At 43.2% G+C, this 19371-nt stretch overlaps 1 long non-coding RNA gene across 1 annotated transcript; it reads left to right on the top strand.

The window, feature by feature from the left end:
• Positions 1-8049: 8049 nt before the first annotated feature.
• On the top strand, positions 8050-15079 carry LOC148223247 (uncharacterized). Its single transcript, XR_015804721.1, has 3 exons — positions 8050-8177; positions 12636-12792; positions 14132-15079. It is a non-coding gene; the product is annotated as an uncharacterized LOC148223247 (long non-coding RNA).
• Positions 15080-19371: the final 4292 nt, after the last annotated feature.

The following is a 19371-nucleotide window of genomic DNA, read 5'->3' as shown; positions in this document are numbered from 1 at the left end:
ATGCTGACAGGAAAAGAGCACAAGAGAGCTTGCTAAATTACTGCTCAGTCAGGCACTAGGAATTCCTGAGTGGCTAACTCCTGAGCAAAACCTGCAGCAAGGAGACAAGGAGGGTGAAAAAAAAAAAAAAAAAAAAAAAAAAAGAAAGGAAGAAAGGAGAAGAGGGGGGAAAAAAGAAGATTAAAAAAAGTGGGTGGAAAAAAAGAAACTTTATTGTCAAATACAACAAAACAAACAAACAGTAAGGGTTGTCATGTTAGTAATGCACCTACTCATAAATCATATGGATTTTAATCATACCTGCCACCTCAGCCTGCTTCTCCCCTGAGAAATTGTTTTCTTTTTGCTCCCTCCTTCACTCGCTTTCAATTATCTGGAAGCTGTTTCTCCTGTTTATTTATTTATCTAAAGTTCACATACAGTATGCATGCACAAATTTCCTCTGGGGGCCTGAGCCCAGGCAGATCATACAGGGATGCGGTGGAGCGTGGCAGCTAAACATCTCAGATGAATGTACTCAGCCTCCAAAACCTGCTTTGGACCACGGTGACAAGAGGAGGGGAGGACAGAAAGTAATTAGTGTGTGTACAATGATGGATTATGGCTTAATATTCAGGCATTTCACCTTTGCACTGTTATAGGTAGGCCCACAAGATGACAAACCGAGTCCGCATTCTTGCCAGGGAGGGAAGAAATAGATGAAAAGGTGGGGGGGAAAAGCCCCTCAGGATTTTCGCTCCTTTAGCCATGTCCTCTGTTCAGTGAATAAATTGCCTTGGTTGTTTTAGTTACCTTTCAGACCTTTTACAGTTTGGAAAATGCCAGATACATGCACATATACATCCATGAGAAATCTGAGGGACAGCTGCTCGGTGAATTTCTGACAAGCTGGCACAATATTGTTTTTATGTCTCGCAGCTTCTATATGTAACTTTAGTACTACAGAGCAACTCGGTCTTTCAAATTTTAAGGAGTGAACTGCCAGTGACCTTTTCTCAGCTCTGTGAGGTGAGTGTACAGCACAGATCCATCATCAGAGGAAGATCTGATAGACAACTTTAAGAAGAAAAAAAAAAAAAGGTACCATTTTTGCAAGCCAGATTGAAGGAAAAATAGATGAGGAGAGTTCAATAAGGAGTTACAACTACAGGTTAAATAGAGTTTTAACTCCAAAAATGAATTTAAAATCTAACTGAAGCTCTGTATGTGTATTAGGTCTATTGTAGCTTTTTCAGGAATATTTGAAACTATAGTTGCTATGCAGGATATTGCTCAATTAAAGGAACATCTAGACAGCTCTCCTATTTTGGAACACTTGCAGAAACTAAATGGATCACATGCAGTTTGACATTTTGCAAAATAAAAGAGTAAGGGGGGCACTGCATTGTTTTTGCCTTTTAAAGAGTAGAGTCAAGCTCACCCCGTGAAGCTTAGCTGGAACCAGGATCTGGAATCTGGGTCCAGATTTCTTCCCCCCATTGCTTTCTCAGAAAAGTTCTGATACTCCAGTTAACCCTTTCAGCACCACACACTTCCCACTGGATATTTAATACACCTCTATCCTGATATTCTGAAATAGTCAGAACTTATTTAGTCAAATTCATCTGAGGGGAAGAGTTGCCTGTTATGGCAGATTCTGCTGTCAAATATTTCCCTCTGAAGGCCATAACCTGGTTATGAGACAAGTCCTGTGCTTCATGTCCTTTGAATAAAGACTTTTTGAAGGAATTCAGCTGCCTGCCAATGTGAAGTGTGGGGTGAGAGTTGATTTCTCAGAACCCCCACCCTGGCCCGCAAAAGCCAAGGAGCTCACAGACTTTCACACGTTTTTGTTCCTGGGCAAACTCTGCCAAAACCTGAAAACCTTGAGATCAAGGGGTTTCTGGTGTCCTGTGGTACTTCAGCCCTCTCCCATAAATCAAGTTCATGCTGTGGTCAAAGCAGATTGTTCACCAACTGAGGAGCCACAAACACTTATGTATGTGCCATCTTTTAAACATTTCAACAGCCCTGTTAAATGTTGTCACATAAGCTAAAAATTAACCGTGAAGACACACTTTTCCTCACATTCCCTACAGCTGAGCCTGAAACCAAATCCCAGATGTTCCCAACAAAAGCCATCTTGAATCATTACTTCCCAGAAAAGTGTTTCAAAGAAATCTGAGGAGGTCTCCCTTGTCCTGATTTCATGGACACTGCCAGAGGCTGCAGTGGCAATGAGGGACCTTCACTCCAACCCACCTGGGACGTTTAGTCCAACTCAGGACAGCCACTGTCATATGTCTGTACAAGAAAAGACTTTGAGGTGCTCTAGTTTCAGCCTCACGGTACCTGAAGGAAACCTACAAGAAAGAGGGAGACAATTTACAAGAGGCTGGAGTGATAGGACAGGGAAGAACATGTTCAAGCTGAAACAGAGCAAGTTTAGATATTAGGATTAGATATCAGGAAGAAATCCTACCCTGTGAGGATGGTAAGGTTCTGGCACAGGGTGTCCAGAGAAGCTGTGGCTGTCCCTGGATCCCTGGAATGTCCAAGGCCAGGTTGAATAGTGTTTGAAGCAGCCTGGGGTAGTGGAAGATGTCCCTGCCATGGCAGGGGCTGGAACAAGACGAGCAAAGAGTCTGTTTCCCTCTGTGTCCCTGAATTACTTGAGCCAGAATGTATCACAGGTGGTTTCCTGTGATCACAACTTAGTTTTCAAATGCCCTGAGCATTTTCTGACTGGGGCTTCTCCCACCTGAAGATCAAAGCCCTGAATGTGTACAGTTCATCTTCCTTGGTATAAACGACATATTGCACATTTGGTACAACTTTCATTTCATTTTGTATTTTCATTTGTTATCTCAGATATCAAAGAAAGCCAAACTGACAAAAGCCAGCTTGTAAACCCAGTCAAGTGGAGTTTTCCATGGTTTACAGAAATCAGCCCATAATTGACTTTATTTAAATCTCTGAGTGCATAAAAGGCTGCAGGTTGTCAGAATAAGACAGAAGCATAGAATCATAGAATGGCTTAAGCTGGAAAAGATCTTTGAGATCGTTGAGTCCATCCATTCTGCAGCACTGCCAAGGCCATCACTAACCCATGTCCCCAAGTGCCATTTCTACACAGTTTTTAAATCCCTCCAGGGATGGGGAGTCCACCACTGCCCTGGGCAGCCTGTTCCAATTACCTTGACAATAAGCAAATTTTCCCTAATATTCACCTAAACCTCCCTCAGCACAACTTGAGGACATTTCCTCTTCTGTTCCCACCAGTTGCAGTGAACCCTCTTGGTCTGGTGTCCCCCTGCAGGGATGGAGAGTGGGTCTGAGGGATTTATTTCAGCACAGCAGTCACCCACAAACAAACATCCAGAATTAATTGGGACTTACCTCCACAGGTGTTTCTTCAATCTCTTTTTTATTTTGCTATAAGCTCTTCTACCAGCTGGTGCTCCCAACATCACCATTTTTTTACTGTTCTGTCTTCATTAATCTATAAGAGGTTCTAAGCTATCAGTCACACAATTTTTTGCAAAAGAAGCATTTCTAGCAACTAGTCCAGGTATCACCAGCAATAAAATTGTACAGCATGGGACTTTTATGAGTTACATGGGCCTAGATACAGTAAAAATACCTCACCCTCAGTTCTGTGTTACTCCAATGTCAGGAATTAATGCCAAAGTTTTGACAGACCCTAAACAAAAACAAACAACAGACAAAACAAACAAACAAAAAACCGAAACAAAATCCCCAAGCTCTTTAGTTTGCTTCAGTTTCTCCCAACCTTGCAGCAATGTGAGTTTTCCTCATAGTCGGGGGGAAAAATGAATAGTTACCATGGAAATTGCCACAAATCTTTTTCTTTCAGCCTCCATCAAGCTACAGAGCACGCTTATAAAGAGACACATAGAATCCACTCTTCATTAAAGAACTTAGGCAGTAACAGAACTACGTTTTCCCAAGTTTTACAACCTATTTCACAATAATTTGCTCTGCTCTAGTTCTCATTACAGAGGCAATATTAGAATGATAATGACTTACATGCTCTGTCATAGTTTACTACTCTGACCTTTTCAATATTCTGCCTTTTGAAAGCTTGACAGGGCCACCTCTCCTGCTCACTTCAACATGGCAGAGAGCTGGGACCAAGGAAAGAAGGGGATAACAGCAGTAGACACTCTGCCAAATTCTCTTAAGCTTTAAATAACCTTCCTGTAACTCATAATTTCTGGGGTGTATTTAAGCAGATTTCCTGTCTTTCTCCCAGCACTTTGTGTCCCTGGAATTGCAATGGTCATCCAGAACAATGGCTTAGCCACAGTAGGTGCATTGGGAAGTGAGAGGTCTACATCCACACTTTACTACTTGAATATCAGTTTGGCCTTTTGAATTATGCATCAGCTCAAAAACAAAGTCAGATTTTGGTCCCAGATGACCAGATGTCTGTTTTCTCAGCATGTAGAACTTTTTGTTGGGTTATTTTAATGTGCCATTGCAGACCCCAGGCCCGTCCCCTTAGACATAGCATTTACTTTATTTTGTAGGATAGCAGACTTTTTTCAGCTGCATTTCCTGCTGCCAATTCCCCTATAAATCATAAGGAGTATGGAGGAGGCTCCACAGGATCAGTGCACAACCTGCTGCACAAGTGTGGGGCCACAGGTAGACATTCTTGCACTGAGTGTGTTCCTCCCACTCCCTCATTTCCTAGAGCATAAAGAGACAGAGAAAGGTCCTAAAGAGAGTCCTTGTCAACCCTCCCTTCCCTTGTGTGCCTCTTTTAGTGGTACAAAGCCATATCCTTCTTGAAATGAGGGCACGAAAGGGCAGGAGCCTCTTAAACCAGTGGAAAACTTGTAATGGAGGAAACAATTGCAGGGATCAAAGTATCACAGAATCGTTTAGGTTGGGAAAGACCTCCAAGATAATAGAGTCCAACCTTTGACCAAACACCACCCTGACAACTAGTCCAGAACACCTCCAGGGGATCCACCAGCTCCCTGGGCAGCTCCTTCCAATGCCAAATGACCTTTTGAGTGCAGAAATGCTTCCTGATGTCCAACCGTGATGGGCACAGTGAAGGGGGCTCCTCCTCTCCTGGGGCAGTTCTCCCCATCCCAGCCTTGTGCTGTGCAGCACTGAGGAACAGCCAGGCTGACAGCTAAAACCTCTGCTTTCAGAGGTTCAAAGGGAGCTCTCAGCCTCCTGCTGCTCAACCTGACCTCCCTCAAACACTCCCCTGATGCTGCTCCCTGCCTTCCTACAGTTGATGGGGGATCAAGCCACTTTCACCCTTTCACGTCCCCATCTCACATCTGTCCTCTCCAATATTACTCACAGGTGTTTTGAGAAGACTCACACACACTTCAGACTCCTTTTTCCTCTCTTTGCACTGCTCTGAAATAGGCTGCCCTGTACATTAGATCTGCAGTGTTCTGCTCCTCGAGTACACCACTTCAATAAAAACCAGGTGTTCCGCCTCTTTCCTGTGGGATCCTATCCCACTGCCAGCCATGTGCTCTGCAGAACACCCTGCCGTGGTGAGGGAAGGGTTAATGATCTCCGAGCCTACTGCTGAGGATTATTTAGCACACCAGGTGCCTGCTGCACTCTCACTGTTGAGGAGAGCCTGGGAACAGAGATGAATCGGGGCTGCAGCTGTGTGAGAGAGGGGAGCTGGGGAGGCAGTGGGGATCTCCCTGGGACCCTCTGCTCTTCACACAAACACAGAGCATGAGCTGAGCAAACCCCAGTGCACCATCCCAGCACCCCCTTTGTGCCTGCCCAGCACTGAGGGTCTCACCTTCCTGGGGAACACCAGACCCTCAAAGTCTGCTGGTGCTCAGATTTGGGCAGATGCTCATCACTGCTTTTCACCTGTTGCTTGTAAAGCTGCTCTGCTCAAGTACAAAGACTTTCCGTGGCTGTAGGGAAATATAAATTTCACTATGACTTTTAGTTCCTCTTATCTTCACAAGAGTCAGATTTCATGACACCTAAAATCTCTTATTGCTCTTCTTAGGCCCTCTTCCTTCAGAAGAGGAAGTGCAGCTTCCTCTTCCTTCAGAGAACAGTTTGATTTTGGAGTTTCTTGGTGGATTTTGAGTTGTTTTTTCTTCCCTAAACAATATATAATTTGATACCATAAGTAACTCTTGAGTTTTCCTTTTGCACAAGAATACAAAAGCAGGAGACAACCTGTCCCATACAGTAATGCAGGGGAGACCCTCACATGGCACCAGGAAGAGTAACTGGAATTGCAAAAGTCATGGGACGAGGTGTCTGTCTTAGGTACCAACCTCAGGCACAAGAAGCTTGAGAGAGAGATGAATCTCAGAACTGTCCCAGGCCAGTGGGACTTCTCATTGTCTTTTAATCAGTCAGTGGAAAGCTATCCTCTGATCCAATCCTGTATGGTTTGATTTATGCAATTCATAATGTAAAAAACAAATACATCGGTAGGGTTTCAAACAGCTTGTCAAAGAAAAGAGATTTTTGATAATGAAAGTATTAAAGGAAAACTAATATGAAAATCACGTTGTACCCCTAGCAAGGAAGGAAGGTTTTGATCCATCTCAGCATCTTTTCTGTGCTTAACTGTATCAGAAAAATCCATAGTGATAAACTCACTATCTCTGTAAAAGTTTTGCTCTGAATGAAATAATTATGTTTTCTCTGGTACATCACCTCTCTCATCCCAGGGGGTTAAATATGACACACACAGAGAAGGTAATGTAGATGTCCCTTGCACGAATGGTCTCGTTATAGAGATCTCCATTGAAAGTTCCCCTGCCCTGGAGGTAAGAAAAATGAATTCATGTCAAGAAAACTACAGGACTTAGAATTATGGACTGACTTGGGTTGGAAGGAAACTTTAAAAATCATCTCATTGCAACCCTCTGCCATGGGCAGGGACACCTTCCACTATCCCAGGTTGCTCCAAGCCTCATCCAACCTGGCCTTGGACACTTCCACGGATGGGATGTCACACTTCATCTCCTCTCTTTTCTTTTCCTTCCCTGACTCATGAAACAAACAAAAATTAATGTTAAGAATAAAGTAAAAATCAAAAGAAGCAAACACTTACTCCACTCCAAAGGATGAAAGAGCAGAGAAGAGAGTGATGGCACAAGTCCTCTGTGATCTGCAGTCTATGCAGAGGACTGTCCCTACTCTTCCCAGTGCAGCTAAATTACATTGTAAACACCCTTCTTTTCTATATGTGATACCCCAGAACAGAGTCACTGCCTCCCCACTTGCTGTGACATCAGCTGGTTTCCCCATCCTGCAGAAGGGAGGTAGGTCCTCCCTAAAATGTGCTGGTCCAGCTACAGCTGGCACTGAGTGAAGCATTCATGGTACACCCTGGAGTAATCCCTAAGTGACTCTTACTACCATGTATCCCATACCAAACTCTTTTTCCTTCTCTGTTCTCTGCTTCATGAGTTTCTTTTCACCTTCCTGAGTGTTTACTGTACTTTGAATGGTTCTGTGGTTACCATCCGTAGGAGAACCATGGGAACTGGCAGGCAATGAATGACTGGCATGCAAAAGGGGTTTTTGGGGTTTTTTCTTTCCCCTTCTTCTTCTACTTCTCCTTCTTGAAAACAACCTTGGCGAGCCATCAGATGAAAAAATCCATTCTTCTGCCAGCTCCTGCCCGGTGCCAGTGTCAGGCTATTTAAAGGTCTCTGAGAAGTGGTTTGGGGGAAGGTAGCACCAAAGCAGCATATCGAGCTGCATCTTTCCACTCCATATAAAAAATAAAAAAAAATAAAAGAACCAAAACAAAACCAAACAGCCCAAACCAGAGGTTGCCGAGCTCACTTTGCTACCAGGCTTGACTTAAGTTAAACATCCAAGCCCCTGACACAAATGTGCTCTGTAGGAATCTGTAATAAGGTACTGCAGTTAACACTAGCAACTGCATTTTCGATGCGAGAGCATAATCCCCATTGTTACTGGGGAGTCTGGATCTTGCCACAACAGAAGGGTTTTTGTTATATTACATGCCTACCAACCAAGTCCTTTTCTTTTATAGCTCCCTACGGTAGGGCAGGGAAAAAGAGTGGATTTGAGTTTCCAGGGAGCTGCCGGCCTTTGTAATGAGGTACATGGCTCACTGCTAGCTCACAAAGGGGGTTAGCACCAGAGCCGCCGTGAGCTATTCATCCTGCCAGCGAGCTCAGGTGAGTGCTCAGCCCCATTCACCCGGTGCCTGTGTCATGTACCACAGGCTGAGAGCTGTTCATGGAGCCAGCGGGAAATTCAGGCGTTTAGCAAGCGCTGGAGCCGGAGCTGCTGTGATGGATGGTAAAATCCAGAGCTCTGGAGCTGCGCGGAGAGGATGGGCCAGGAGAGAGAGAGAGAGCGGCTGCCACAGCCCTGGAGATGGGCTGGGAGACACGGGAGGATGGGATGAGGTGTTCTTCCTCTCCTCCTCCCTGGGAAACTGCGAGAAAAAGAGATTAATTTGGTTTGTTTCCTGTTGTGAACTTCGGAGAAAAGAGTGAAAACTACGAGCGGAATACACAAACAAAGCAAAAGACTTAACCCTAAGGAAAAAAAAAAAAAGTCTATTCCCTGGGGAGAAATGTGATACTCCCCAGCTTGCCCACTATCAGCACTCTGAGACCCGCTCCCAGCTGCTCGGCATTCTTGGGTTTCATCACTCAAATCTGAATTTCAGGAGAGCATTGACGCTGCCCGTGCTGCTCCTGCTGTTCCCCTGGTGCTGCCCTCTGAGGGATGCTCAGCCACCACCAGAGTGATGCAACCTGGACAGGTCAGAGCCCATCACGACAGCAGGAGGCAGAGAATCACAGACACCTGGCAGGGCTACCAGCATAAGTCCAAAACCCAAGGGTCCCAGAGAATACAAAACAAAATTTAATATCTATCAGGATGAAATTGTGCCTAAAATTGGCCAAAATGAGATGTTATTGCATTTTTTCCTTTGAGCTGTTGGGTGCAGGTGGAGATCAAACCCATCAGCAGCCCTCTGATCCACTCCAGGAGCCCTGGAGCAACAGGGAGGAGAAATTGTCCCACAAACTGTAGATAATCAAAACCTTTTATCTTGAGATCATAGAATGGTTTGGGTTAGAAGTGAACTTAAAGACCATCTCTTTCCAAACCCCCTTCCCAAGGACAGGGATACCTTCCACTAGACCAAGTTGCTCAAAGCCCTTTCCACCCTGGCCTTGTTTGGTCACATCCCTCCATTCACTCTTGACACCTCTGCTTCATTTGAAAGCTCATTAAAAATATAAAGATCATTAAAAATGGAAAGGTTGATACATATTAGTAGTTTACAGAAAGCATTACACCCTGCCCTGTATTGAAATAACCTCTGTTATTTAATGAAATCAAATAATATATTATTTGAGGAAACTGAGGCACCCTTGGGTGAAGATACCTGCAAAAGGGAAAGGAGAAATCATTGCCTATCCATAGGGGGAATGTGGTAGGAGATGATATTCCTTGTTTCCACTCAAATGCATTCTGCCCCAGCTACACACTGCCCAAAGCCACTGTGGTACTCAGGACTGTTAGTGCAGCGTGAGCTCTCAGTGCCAGAGCAAATCCTGTTGATAAAAGGACAATAAACTGCTAAAGGTCTGCCTAAACATTCTGCCCACCTGCTGCTCTTAAGGCTTTTCCTGAGGACTGGGAAAAGCATCCCTGAAGCTTCAGCATCACCTCCTCAGTGATTTGGCGTGGCCACCTGTGTCTTCCCGGAGATCCTGTGCCAGCTGGGAGGGGCAGGGATCACCCCGGCTGCTCATCCCCACTTGACTTTCCTGCCTCTTTGTCACAGCTGTCCATCGCTGCCAGCTCACCCCAGCACTTCATGAACAGGGGGCAGCAAGGAAATCAGACAGTGACCCAGAGCTGGCAGGGCACGGAGAGAACACAGCTCCAGCTCCAGCCCCGAGCCTTGGCTGTGGAGTGGGATTTACATAATAATTAACTCCGGTATTCTTGGACAACTCACTTTCTGTGCTACAACTGCAGATGATTCCCCCGTACACCCTTAAAAATCTGTCTAGCTAACAGATCCAAAAATCCAACACCTGTGTGTCAGCACGAACAGCTGTACACTTGCCACCACTCCTCTCTCTGCAGAGGATGCCACATGCCAGTTGCTTTACTTAGAGCGTGTGGGGAGGCCAATCCATTAGAGAGAGAACACAGCATAATTAAGAAGCAACATGCTTTCTTGTTCCTGCTGCCCTAATTTTTTTTTTTCTGTTTTTTTTTTCCTCCCCCTACTTACTTTGTTTAAACAACTCCATCCACTTTATTCTGCTGATCTTCAGGCTTGCAGGGGTAGTGAACTTGAGAGGCAGAGTCTGTTTTCCCAAGTTCTCACAGCACTCATCAGCTGGCGTGTCAGGGTAGAGAAGCTTCCAGTTGAGCTACATTTTTGTCTTTTTTTTTTTTTATCCCTTTCCTTTTTTTTTTTTTTTTTTCCCCTTTCCCTGAGAAATATCCTCAATAAGAAAGATTCTTGGAATAAATAACGGGAGACACAAAGAGTGCAGAATCTAAACACGCGCATTCCGCGCTCTGTACGACGGCAACAAATGATTTCATCCACCCCGAAACATCCACAGACAGTCGTGTTTGTTTTCATTGCATTCCAGATATCAGTTGCAATCACTCTCTATATATTTCTTTCTCTCTCTTGCTTTGTGTGTGAGTGCCTGTGTTCCCTTTATACACGGAACAGAGGAAACATTTTGCTAAACTAAGCTTTATCTTCAAAACCTGTGCTCTGGCAATGCATACTGTGTATAAAAATGCGAGCTAAAAAGGGGGTTTTAAATCCATTTGGAGTCATAATGTGAATTTATCTTCACATGAATAATTTGCACCAGCATTCCTAATTTGGCAAGCAAAGAGTGCAGCATAGCTTCACAAGCCATAGTACCTTTGTGCTCTTAATCCTCGTGGGGCTACCTATACTTGTCTTTCTGTACATTGGATCACTGCTAGTGGAGGTCTGAAAAGCATCTCCAGCAATCTTTAATTCATGTGATTAAAAATTCAAAAGAAGCCCTTGTACCAGCTGTTAAACTATGTTAGTAAGCTGTAATTCAGAGTTCAAATCCCAGCAAATTGAAGGTTAGGTTAACAGGATCATTCAGTGGAACTGCATTATATCGTAGCAACTAGAACAGTAGGTGGACTGTTTTATACATGCTCATTTGCAGAAGATAAACTAAGGATGAGCAAACTCAGAGCACTGCAAACCTTGCCTTGGATTTATTTTCCCCCCTTTCTCTTTCTGTGACATGATTTTTTTAGAGCCTGGCAGATGAAACCAACTGTGGGTTTTGTTTAATCTTTGCACAGATAGAAGCAGAATAAAATCAGCATGAAGTGTTTTGTTTAAGATTATCTGGAATCTGAGCAATGCGTTTTTCATCTCTGAGACTAATTAGTTTAAATATTACAAAGGTGAAATGAGTTTGATGGTCTTAAGTCTACTCTTCATTGTCCTTCAGCAAATACAGAGAAAGAGAAAGTATATGAGAAAAGAAATCCACCTTATTTAACACAGTGTGGTGGTTATTCTTTGCTCAAACTGGTCCCAAGGTAAACTTGCAGAAAGTCTGGAAGAATCAACCTTAAGTTCAAGTAAGGCTGAAAGTCTTATGCATGATTACAGTTATTATTTATTATTAACACCACAATAGTCATTAGTCTTCAGCTGAGACTGAAATGCTATTGTGGAGAGTGTTGCATTAAAAAGTGACATTATTTGCTCTACAGTGCTTACAGGCTCTGCAGCTTTACAGAGCTTGCAGGGAGAAGGTGAGAAACAGGATGTAATATCATCTTTAGTTTGCAGATGGGGAATTATGGCACAAAGTGTCTTTCCCAAAACCACACAGGAAGTGTGCAGAGCTAGAAGCTGAATCCTGATCTCCTGGAGGCTTTAACCAAAATACCATCCTTCCTGTCTATTGAAAGAATCACATATTATATAATAGGCTATAAAGCAGACCTTTAAGGAGCCCAGACTTTAGATGTGGTCCTGTGCCTGTGGTACTCAGCAAAACAATTAGCCCATTTAAAATATTCTCATAAAATCTTGAACTCCATGATCTTAGAGGTATATTTCAACCTTAACAATTCTATGATTCACTCTTGTGTTTCTGGTGAATTTGCTAAGATGGGTTTTGTACAATAGAGGGAAACTGGAAAAGGAGACAAACTGGTGGGAAAGGATAGGAAGATATAACTTGATAACTTGCTCAGGATGGCAGGAGGGAGAGGGGCAGCAGCCTTTTGTGGTTACAGGGTAATCCGGGGGACAAAGCTTCCTAATAAAAGCAGTCAGGAAAATTATGTCTTTCAAATTAAGAGGAAAAGATGTTAAAGAAGAAAAAGCACTGAGAATAAGAGAGTCAGGGATTCTGGTAGAGGCAAAGGTGAATTGAAAAAACAGGTGAGGAGAAGTTTGGTAGGAAGAAAAGACAGGAGTTTTAGGACTACAGCCTGACTGTCAAAGCATAGGAATTTTTTATTAGCTTGCAAAAGAATAAAAATTAAAAAGTGATATTTGCAATTTTGCCTTCTTGCTGTAGGTAAGATACTACCTAATGAAAGTCCAATAAACTTTGTTGTCCTTCTAGGGATGTACTGACAGGTTGGAAGAAAGAAGACATCTACTTATGCATCTTTTGGCTGAGATGCCTACGAACTTTGATTGAGCAGTTCCTTTTAATTTCCCACCTGAGACAGCATTTCTCCTGAAATAACTAAAAGTCCTGGACATTCTTCCCAATAAAGGTCTTCAAATAATTTATAAAAACCAAACCAAACTAAACAAACAATTAAAAATTGCTTGTGACCAGCACGATTGCCTGCATGTGGATGATGTGTGGTTGGTTGCTGCCATTAAAACCCTCCAGTGACAAATCCCTCCCACTCTGGGTCAGATGTCATGTCTGTACACATGGCACTCCCCAAACAATTTTAATGCTACATCAAATGCAGTGTTTAAAAATAACTTTGTCTGACCAAGGACTGACTAAAACTTGTGAAGGACTTGGCCTCATAATTTAGAGTCATCATCATCAACAGGCTTTCACTTGGATAGCACCTTTCATTCAAAGATCTCAGAACACTTAATTTAATTAAGCCTTTCAACAATGCCATAATGCAGCCAAATGTTATAATAACTGCTTGTAGAGGTTTGAATCTGAGACAAAGAGAGGTTAAACGAGTCTCCCAACGTCCCAGAACGAATTAATAACATCACAGAGAAGAGGCTGCAAAGCCTCCCTGCAAGCCATGCTGCTTCCCTCCTTTCCCACCCTGACACGGGTGGGTTTCTGTGCCCACTGGGCAGTGCTGAGGGTGCCTCTGGATTTTTCTCTGCTTCCCGGGGAGCCTGGGAGCAATCTGTGTGAGAAACAAGCATGATTTCTCGGCAGGGTTAGCTGCACCCTAAAAGGGAAGGTGGTGATGGGAACTTCCTCCCCCCAGAAACAAGATGGGAAAAGGTCTCGCAGAGCTTTCCTCCACGCCACCACTTCCTCTGGGTTACCTTGGGAAGTGGGATTGTTTGCTGTTTTCCCATGGCTGAGAGCTGTGAGATCTTTTATGGTGCATTAGCGATGTCTTATAATCCGGGTCCAAGAAGCCACGGCTGGGAGAGTACAGTCACCTTAGCCCCGTGTGGGGAATTGCCTCAGCCCTGAGGGAGGAACATCCTGTCCTCGTACCGGCAGAAAACGCTGCACTCTGACTTTTTCCAGGAGGTCCCTTGCATTCAAACGCTGTCTCGTCCCGATTCCCCTAGCCTGGGAGATCTGAGCAGCATACAGGCTGCAGTGGTATGGCTCCAGGCCATACAGCACACACTAAGCATTACCATATGTCACAGAGGCAGCTAGACAAAATCTCCCCTGCAATGCGAAGAGCAGTGCTGGATCCATGCACAGCTCCACTAGTTAAGACCAAGCAGCAAAGGTTTTGTAAAACAAAATCGGTTTGGTTTACTGCTGAGCGTCAGCAGCTGCTTTCAAATTTACAAATGCATTTACTTTCTACAGAACATAAATGAAAAGCAATTGATTTCTGAGCCACCTGCCAGGACCTGAGACAGGGATTTGTTTTTTCCCAGGCGTTGCTGCAGGGTTGCAGTCGCCACGACCCACAGGTGGAGTGACCACTGGAGCACCGGACCTGCAGCTCCCACCCTGCTGAAGGAGAGCTGGATCTCACGGATGTGAATTGCCCTGATCTCTGCAGGATTTGCTGTTTATTACACTCAGGATTTCCCTGGCATGGAGGAGCTCCAAGATTAAATATTTGGCCCTTTTGTTCTGGGACTGGAACAAGGGAGGAGGCACTGCAGGAGATGCATCATGCACAGGGAACGTGGGGTCTCATCAGAAAGGCCACATCCCAAATTCTCCCAACTACAGTCTCATGAACACAAATATTTAACGCCTATCCTAGCCCCATATTTATAGAGGGCCATCTGTTATCTGCTTCCAGTGGCTCCAAATTAAGTCATGGCAGGATTGATGCCACTCACTACTGACATGATACCTTCAATTTGAGGGTAAGATAGTTATTTGGGCTAATTTCCTAGTGGTAGAGCCCTGTGTAATTGAACAGGGTTGAAAACAAATGAGGTTGGGCAGAGCTACAAACAAGGTCTGTGTTGCTGATGGTACCCATTTCACCAGGCCTTCTAACCAAAGCCCAAGCTCCAGGAATAATATGATGCTTCAAAACACCAACTTTGGCTTTTAAAAACAAGCCCCTGGTCCTTATTATTGAGAAGTTCAAAATGTGTTTACTGCCGAAAAATCAAAAGACAAAGAACAATTCCAATTGTATTTTTGAAATCTAATTATTTGAAGCATGATCTTGGAACGTTGGGAGCTGAATGCAACAGTGTAAATTACACATAAATTCCTACAAAAAGGAAATTATGTGGGTTTAAATGACAGTATAATGGCTTAAGCTTATTTATATTAATTAGGCACATCAAAATAATATGTGACTGTTAATACATGAAGCAACATTAAAGTATAATAGCTGTTTTCTCTTAAAGGTTAAATGGTCTTGTTTCTTTGCATGTGCAAATGACTGTCATTGTCATTAATTGCCGTCATCTTGCTCGCTCACATTTCTTGGAAATGCAAGACTGGGCACTTTTAGCATGCAAATTTAGCTTTAAACTTTTTGCCAGGAGAGACCTGGGTCTCAACAGGACCCACCCAGGTAAAGCAGAGCCTGCGGATGAGCCCTGAGCACTGTGCACTGCCTTACTCAGCTCACAGGCTCCATGGAAGGCTCCCAGCTCCGCAGATATTTTCCTCCTGCAACAGATCACGGTCCTCACAGCACATAACGAAACTCGCATCTTAAATTTATCTTAATGAGCTGAAATCTGCCGCCCTAATTGGTGTACACATGGCGTGGTTTTAGTTACGAGATAAACAATTTACTCCAGTATCAAGGAAACATCGGTTAGGATTTTACGAGGCTCCCAAAAATGTTTGATAAACCCACCCTTCTGTTTGTTGCAACAGCCACGGTAAAATAAACTCCCAGCACATCCCGTGGTGGCCAGGCTGAGCTCTTTGTCTCAGCCCTGCTCCCACCCAACGCCCACCAGCTTCGCACCCAGCTCTGCCAAAAACACCGCCCGGGCTCCTACAGGTGTTACATTTTTTGCTCTCCCCCCAGTGACCAGTTCCACCGGTTTGGACTAAAATAATATCTCCAAAAGCAATGTGCTGGCATCGCTGAGAACATACATATAAGGCCACTGAGGTCCGCGCAGCAAGGATTGCACAATAACCCATTAAAATAAACATTTGCAACCACAGATAGCTGGACTGAAATCCCTGCTCTGATACAAATAACATCTGGACAACTTTTGTATGCATCTTCCAGCATAAAACACCCTTGAGAAAAAATAGAAGGCAAGCTAAAAGACAAAGGACCACTAAAGATTTTATTATGCTATGGGTGTGGTGCCATAAATTTGAGGGGATTCAGGCAAGAGTTGCCAAGCTTGAATTTAAACAGCATGTTGTTTTTAAAAGTTGTAACATTAGTGACGAACAAGTCAGTATTCTTACATAATTAATCCAGTGTGAAATAGAGTGACTGGAAGACATCCAGTGGTTTAAAAATAACTCAATCATCTTTAAGATCCACAATACTATAGGATTTTAACATTAAGGCACAGGAAGTGAAGGCATCTTGGTATGGAGCATGCTGTTTTAATTCCACTAAAATTCAGTTTAACTGAGCTCACTGTACAACAGCCCTGAGCCATGCAAAGCCAGGGAGGTTCCTCTCTAGTGGATCCCAGGTTTAAACACCAGGATTCTTCCCTCCACCAGAAAGAATTGTCTCTGGCTGGAGGTGCCATTAAAGAGATAAAAATAGGAGTGCTTTTTTTTTTTTTTTTTGCAAAATGGCAATCCTTAACTGGGAAGACTGGTAGAAAAGACAGAGATATGTGGGGAAGGTAATGAGTGTCTTCAGAAGATGTATAATCATGGGTTGGAGTTGAAGGGACTTCAACATCCAGGGTTATTCCTTAGTGGTGTTTCCAGCTGGCAGCAAGCACAAGGGAGTGCAAACTGGACACACAGCCTGAGTGGGGCTCAGTGTAATGATAAAGAAAAACAGACAAACAAAATAGTCCTTCAACTTTAAGGCACCACTTTCATTTGTAAATGAAGGGCCTGATTCTTGAGGTTATTCCCGAGAGAATCTCCAGCAAAGCCACCTGTAAAAGTAAGATATGTTATAGTCACTGTTCCTGCAGGCTGGATAAATTCTGATGAAAAGTTCCCTGGCCATGAAATAGATTATTTTTAAGGTCTCCTTCAACTCTAACTGTTCTGTACCCTTATGTGTCCAAAACTGGCCCTTCTTGGAGTAGCACTTGATACACTCTGCTCACTTTGAAATCACAGGAGGTACCAAACACTTGTCCCAAGTGAATTTCCATATCTGAAGCATCACAGGCCTGCCCAAAACCCCAAGGATATAATTTTTCTTGCAGCACAGAAGTTGGTGGGGGTCCAGAAGAAGCTAGACCCTTTATTTGAAATCAGTCTCTGGAAAGTTGCCATGGGTCTAGCTGAACACCTCAATGACATTTCATTATCCACTGCATCATCCCACTGTGAAAACCTACCAGAACCAGGATTGTTCCAAAGAATATGTGAGTTCCCAATAAAGGGAAATAAAGCCTAAATCGATGGTAGAAGGTGACTCTTCCTTAGCAAAGCATTCCCACTTTGCCTGGCTTGACATACAGGATGAGAGCAAATACATCAAAATTGTAATCTTGAATGATCAAAATAAATCACATACAATTGATTTTGACTAATGTAAAACTAACTGAATACATTTCTGGAAACAGTAGTTATGAATTAATAATAGTGATTAAGATGAATTAAATACACAGACTAAATTCTGCCCTACAACATGCTGACTTCCATGGAAACTGTGCGTGCACTTAGGGCCTGAGTCTAGCAAGTTAATTTTGAATTATTTTTTATCTGTTGATTCAAAGTAGTTTGTTAAAAAGAGTTTATGTGACTAAATAACACGCTGTACCTATCAATGTTTATTGAGCTTTGACTATCATTTCCTCAAATTAACAGTGTATTTGCTTAACTATGCAAAAAGTGGCTTTGTGAAACTCATTACTGCAGGACTGCAGCAAGTCTTAACTAAACAAGTGTGACTCAAAACAGTATCTTCATTTCAGTGGAAAGGGTCAGATTCCAAGAATCATTAATCCCATCTCCTGTTTTTCACCTTGTTCCCATTTAGCTATCATGTCAAGTCCAATCCACAAATTCTCCCTCCACCCTGATAGTGTTATGTCCCAAATCTGACTCAGAAATTTGATGACAACTAAAATTAATTCATATTTTTGTTTTATATATATCTTTCTATAAGACTTTCCTTCTCAAAAATAGATATATGTAAACACATATTTTTATATGTATTTTTATTTCTGTGTGTATATACATGTGCATTTTCTCATATGTATTTGTCTCTATAACAGATTAATTCATTATGACAAACTTGTTCTTGGACTAGAAACTGTGTGAAATTTAGAGAAATGGAGTAAATTGAAATGCACCACGTTGCATTTCCTATGAGGATTTAAAGGTGCATTTGGGAAAGAGAAAAGATCGTTTCAAGCCTGTCAGGTGGAAAAATGGTGTTTAAGACTGGGCATGAGAACAGAAAGGAGGAAAAAACTACGGATGTGGAAGTAAATACAAACTGAGCAGCGTTGCCATATGGGTTTCTGGAAGGCAGCATGTGTCAGGTTAACCTGGTATCAGTTCAGATTAATTCTGATGAGAACATCTGCAAAGAGGGACTTGTAGGTGAGCAGAGGAGAGCCTGTAGGTGTTATCAGAGGAGGTGAAAGGAGCTGGGTATGCTCAGCCTGATAAATCAAAGGTTGAGATGCAGTTTCTCTCTATAGATAAACCAGTGGGGTTAAAATAAATGGGGAGAACATTTATAATTAATCCAAATATGAATGGATATCATCTGGCAATTAATGAGCTTTGGGAGAAGCCTGATAAAGGGACCTGCAGTGTGAACTCCCCCACAGCTGGCCCACAAGAGCATGGGGATGAGGGATGGAAGAAAACAGCAGCCCCAGAAGCTGCTGAAGATAGAGCTTGACCAACCCACAAATGGGATTATAAACTGTGAGAGTGACCCAGTGCTCAGAGGACCCCTGCTGATCCCATCTTGTTAACTTTTTTCCTTTTTAAGTATGGATCCGTGAATTTTTAACATTTGCATAAAAAAAAAAGCCAAAGTGACAAAATTTACCAAGAGTGATGAAATAAAAATTTTCCCATCAAAATATTCCCTCCAAACATGGAAGGCTTTGGGATAATCTAACTGTGACCTTCCAGTACCTGAAGGGAAGAAACAAAGATGGGGGGAGACTATTGACAAGGGCCTGGAGAGACAGGACAAGGGGGTATGGCTTCAAATTGACAGAGAGCAGGTTTAGACTGGATATTGGGAAGGAATTGTTCCCTGTGAGGGTGGAGAGGCCCTGGCACAGGGTCCCCAGAGAAGCTGGGGCTGCCCCTGGATCCCTGGAAGTGTCCAAACCCAGGTTGGATGGGTTTTGGAGCAGCCTGGGATAGTGGAAGGTGTCCCTGCCTGTGGCAGGGGGTTGTAATGAAATAATCTTTAAGGTCCCTTTGAACCCAAACCATTCTGGGATTCTATGATCACCGTAAAATATTTTCTTTTCAGTAGAAAATTCTCTCTTACATTTGTTTCTAGAGGCTCAAGGCAGAAACCAGGATGCCTGGAAGGGATGTGGACATTTAT

Source organism: Sturnus vulgaris, chromosome 7, assembly GCF_052056855.1.
Source record: "Sturnus vulgaris isolate bStuVul1 chromosome 7, bStuVul1.hap1, whole genome shotgun sequence".
Taxonomy (NCBI): Eukaryota; Metazoa; Chordata; class Aves; order Passeriformes; family Sturnidae; genus Sturnus; species Sturnus vulgaris.
Note: the sequence above shows the minus strand (reverse complement) of the source record. Positions and strands in the feature narration are given on the sequence as shown.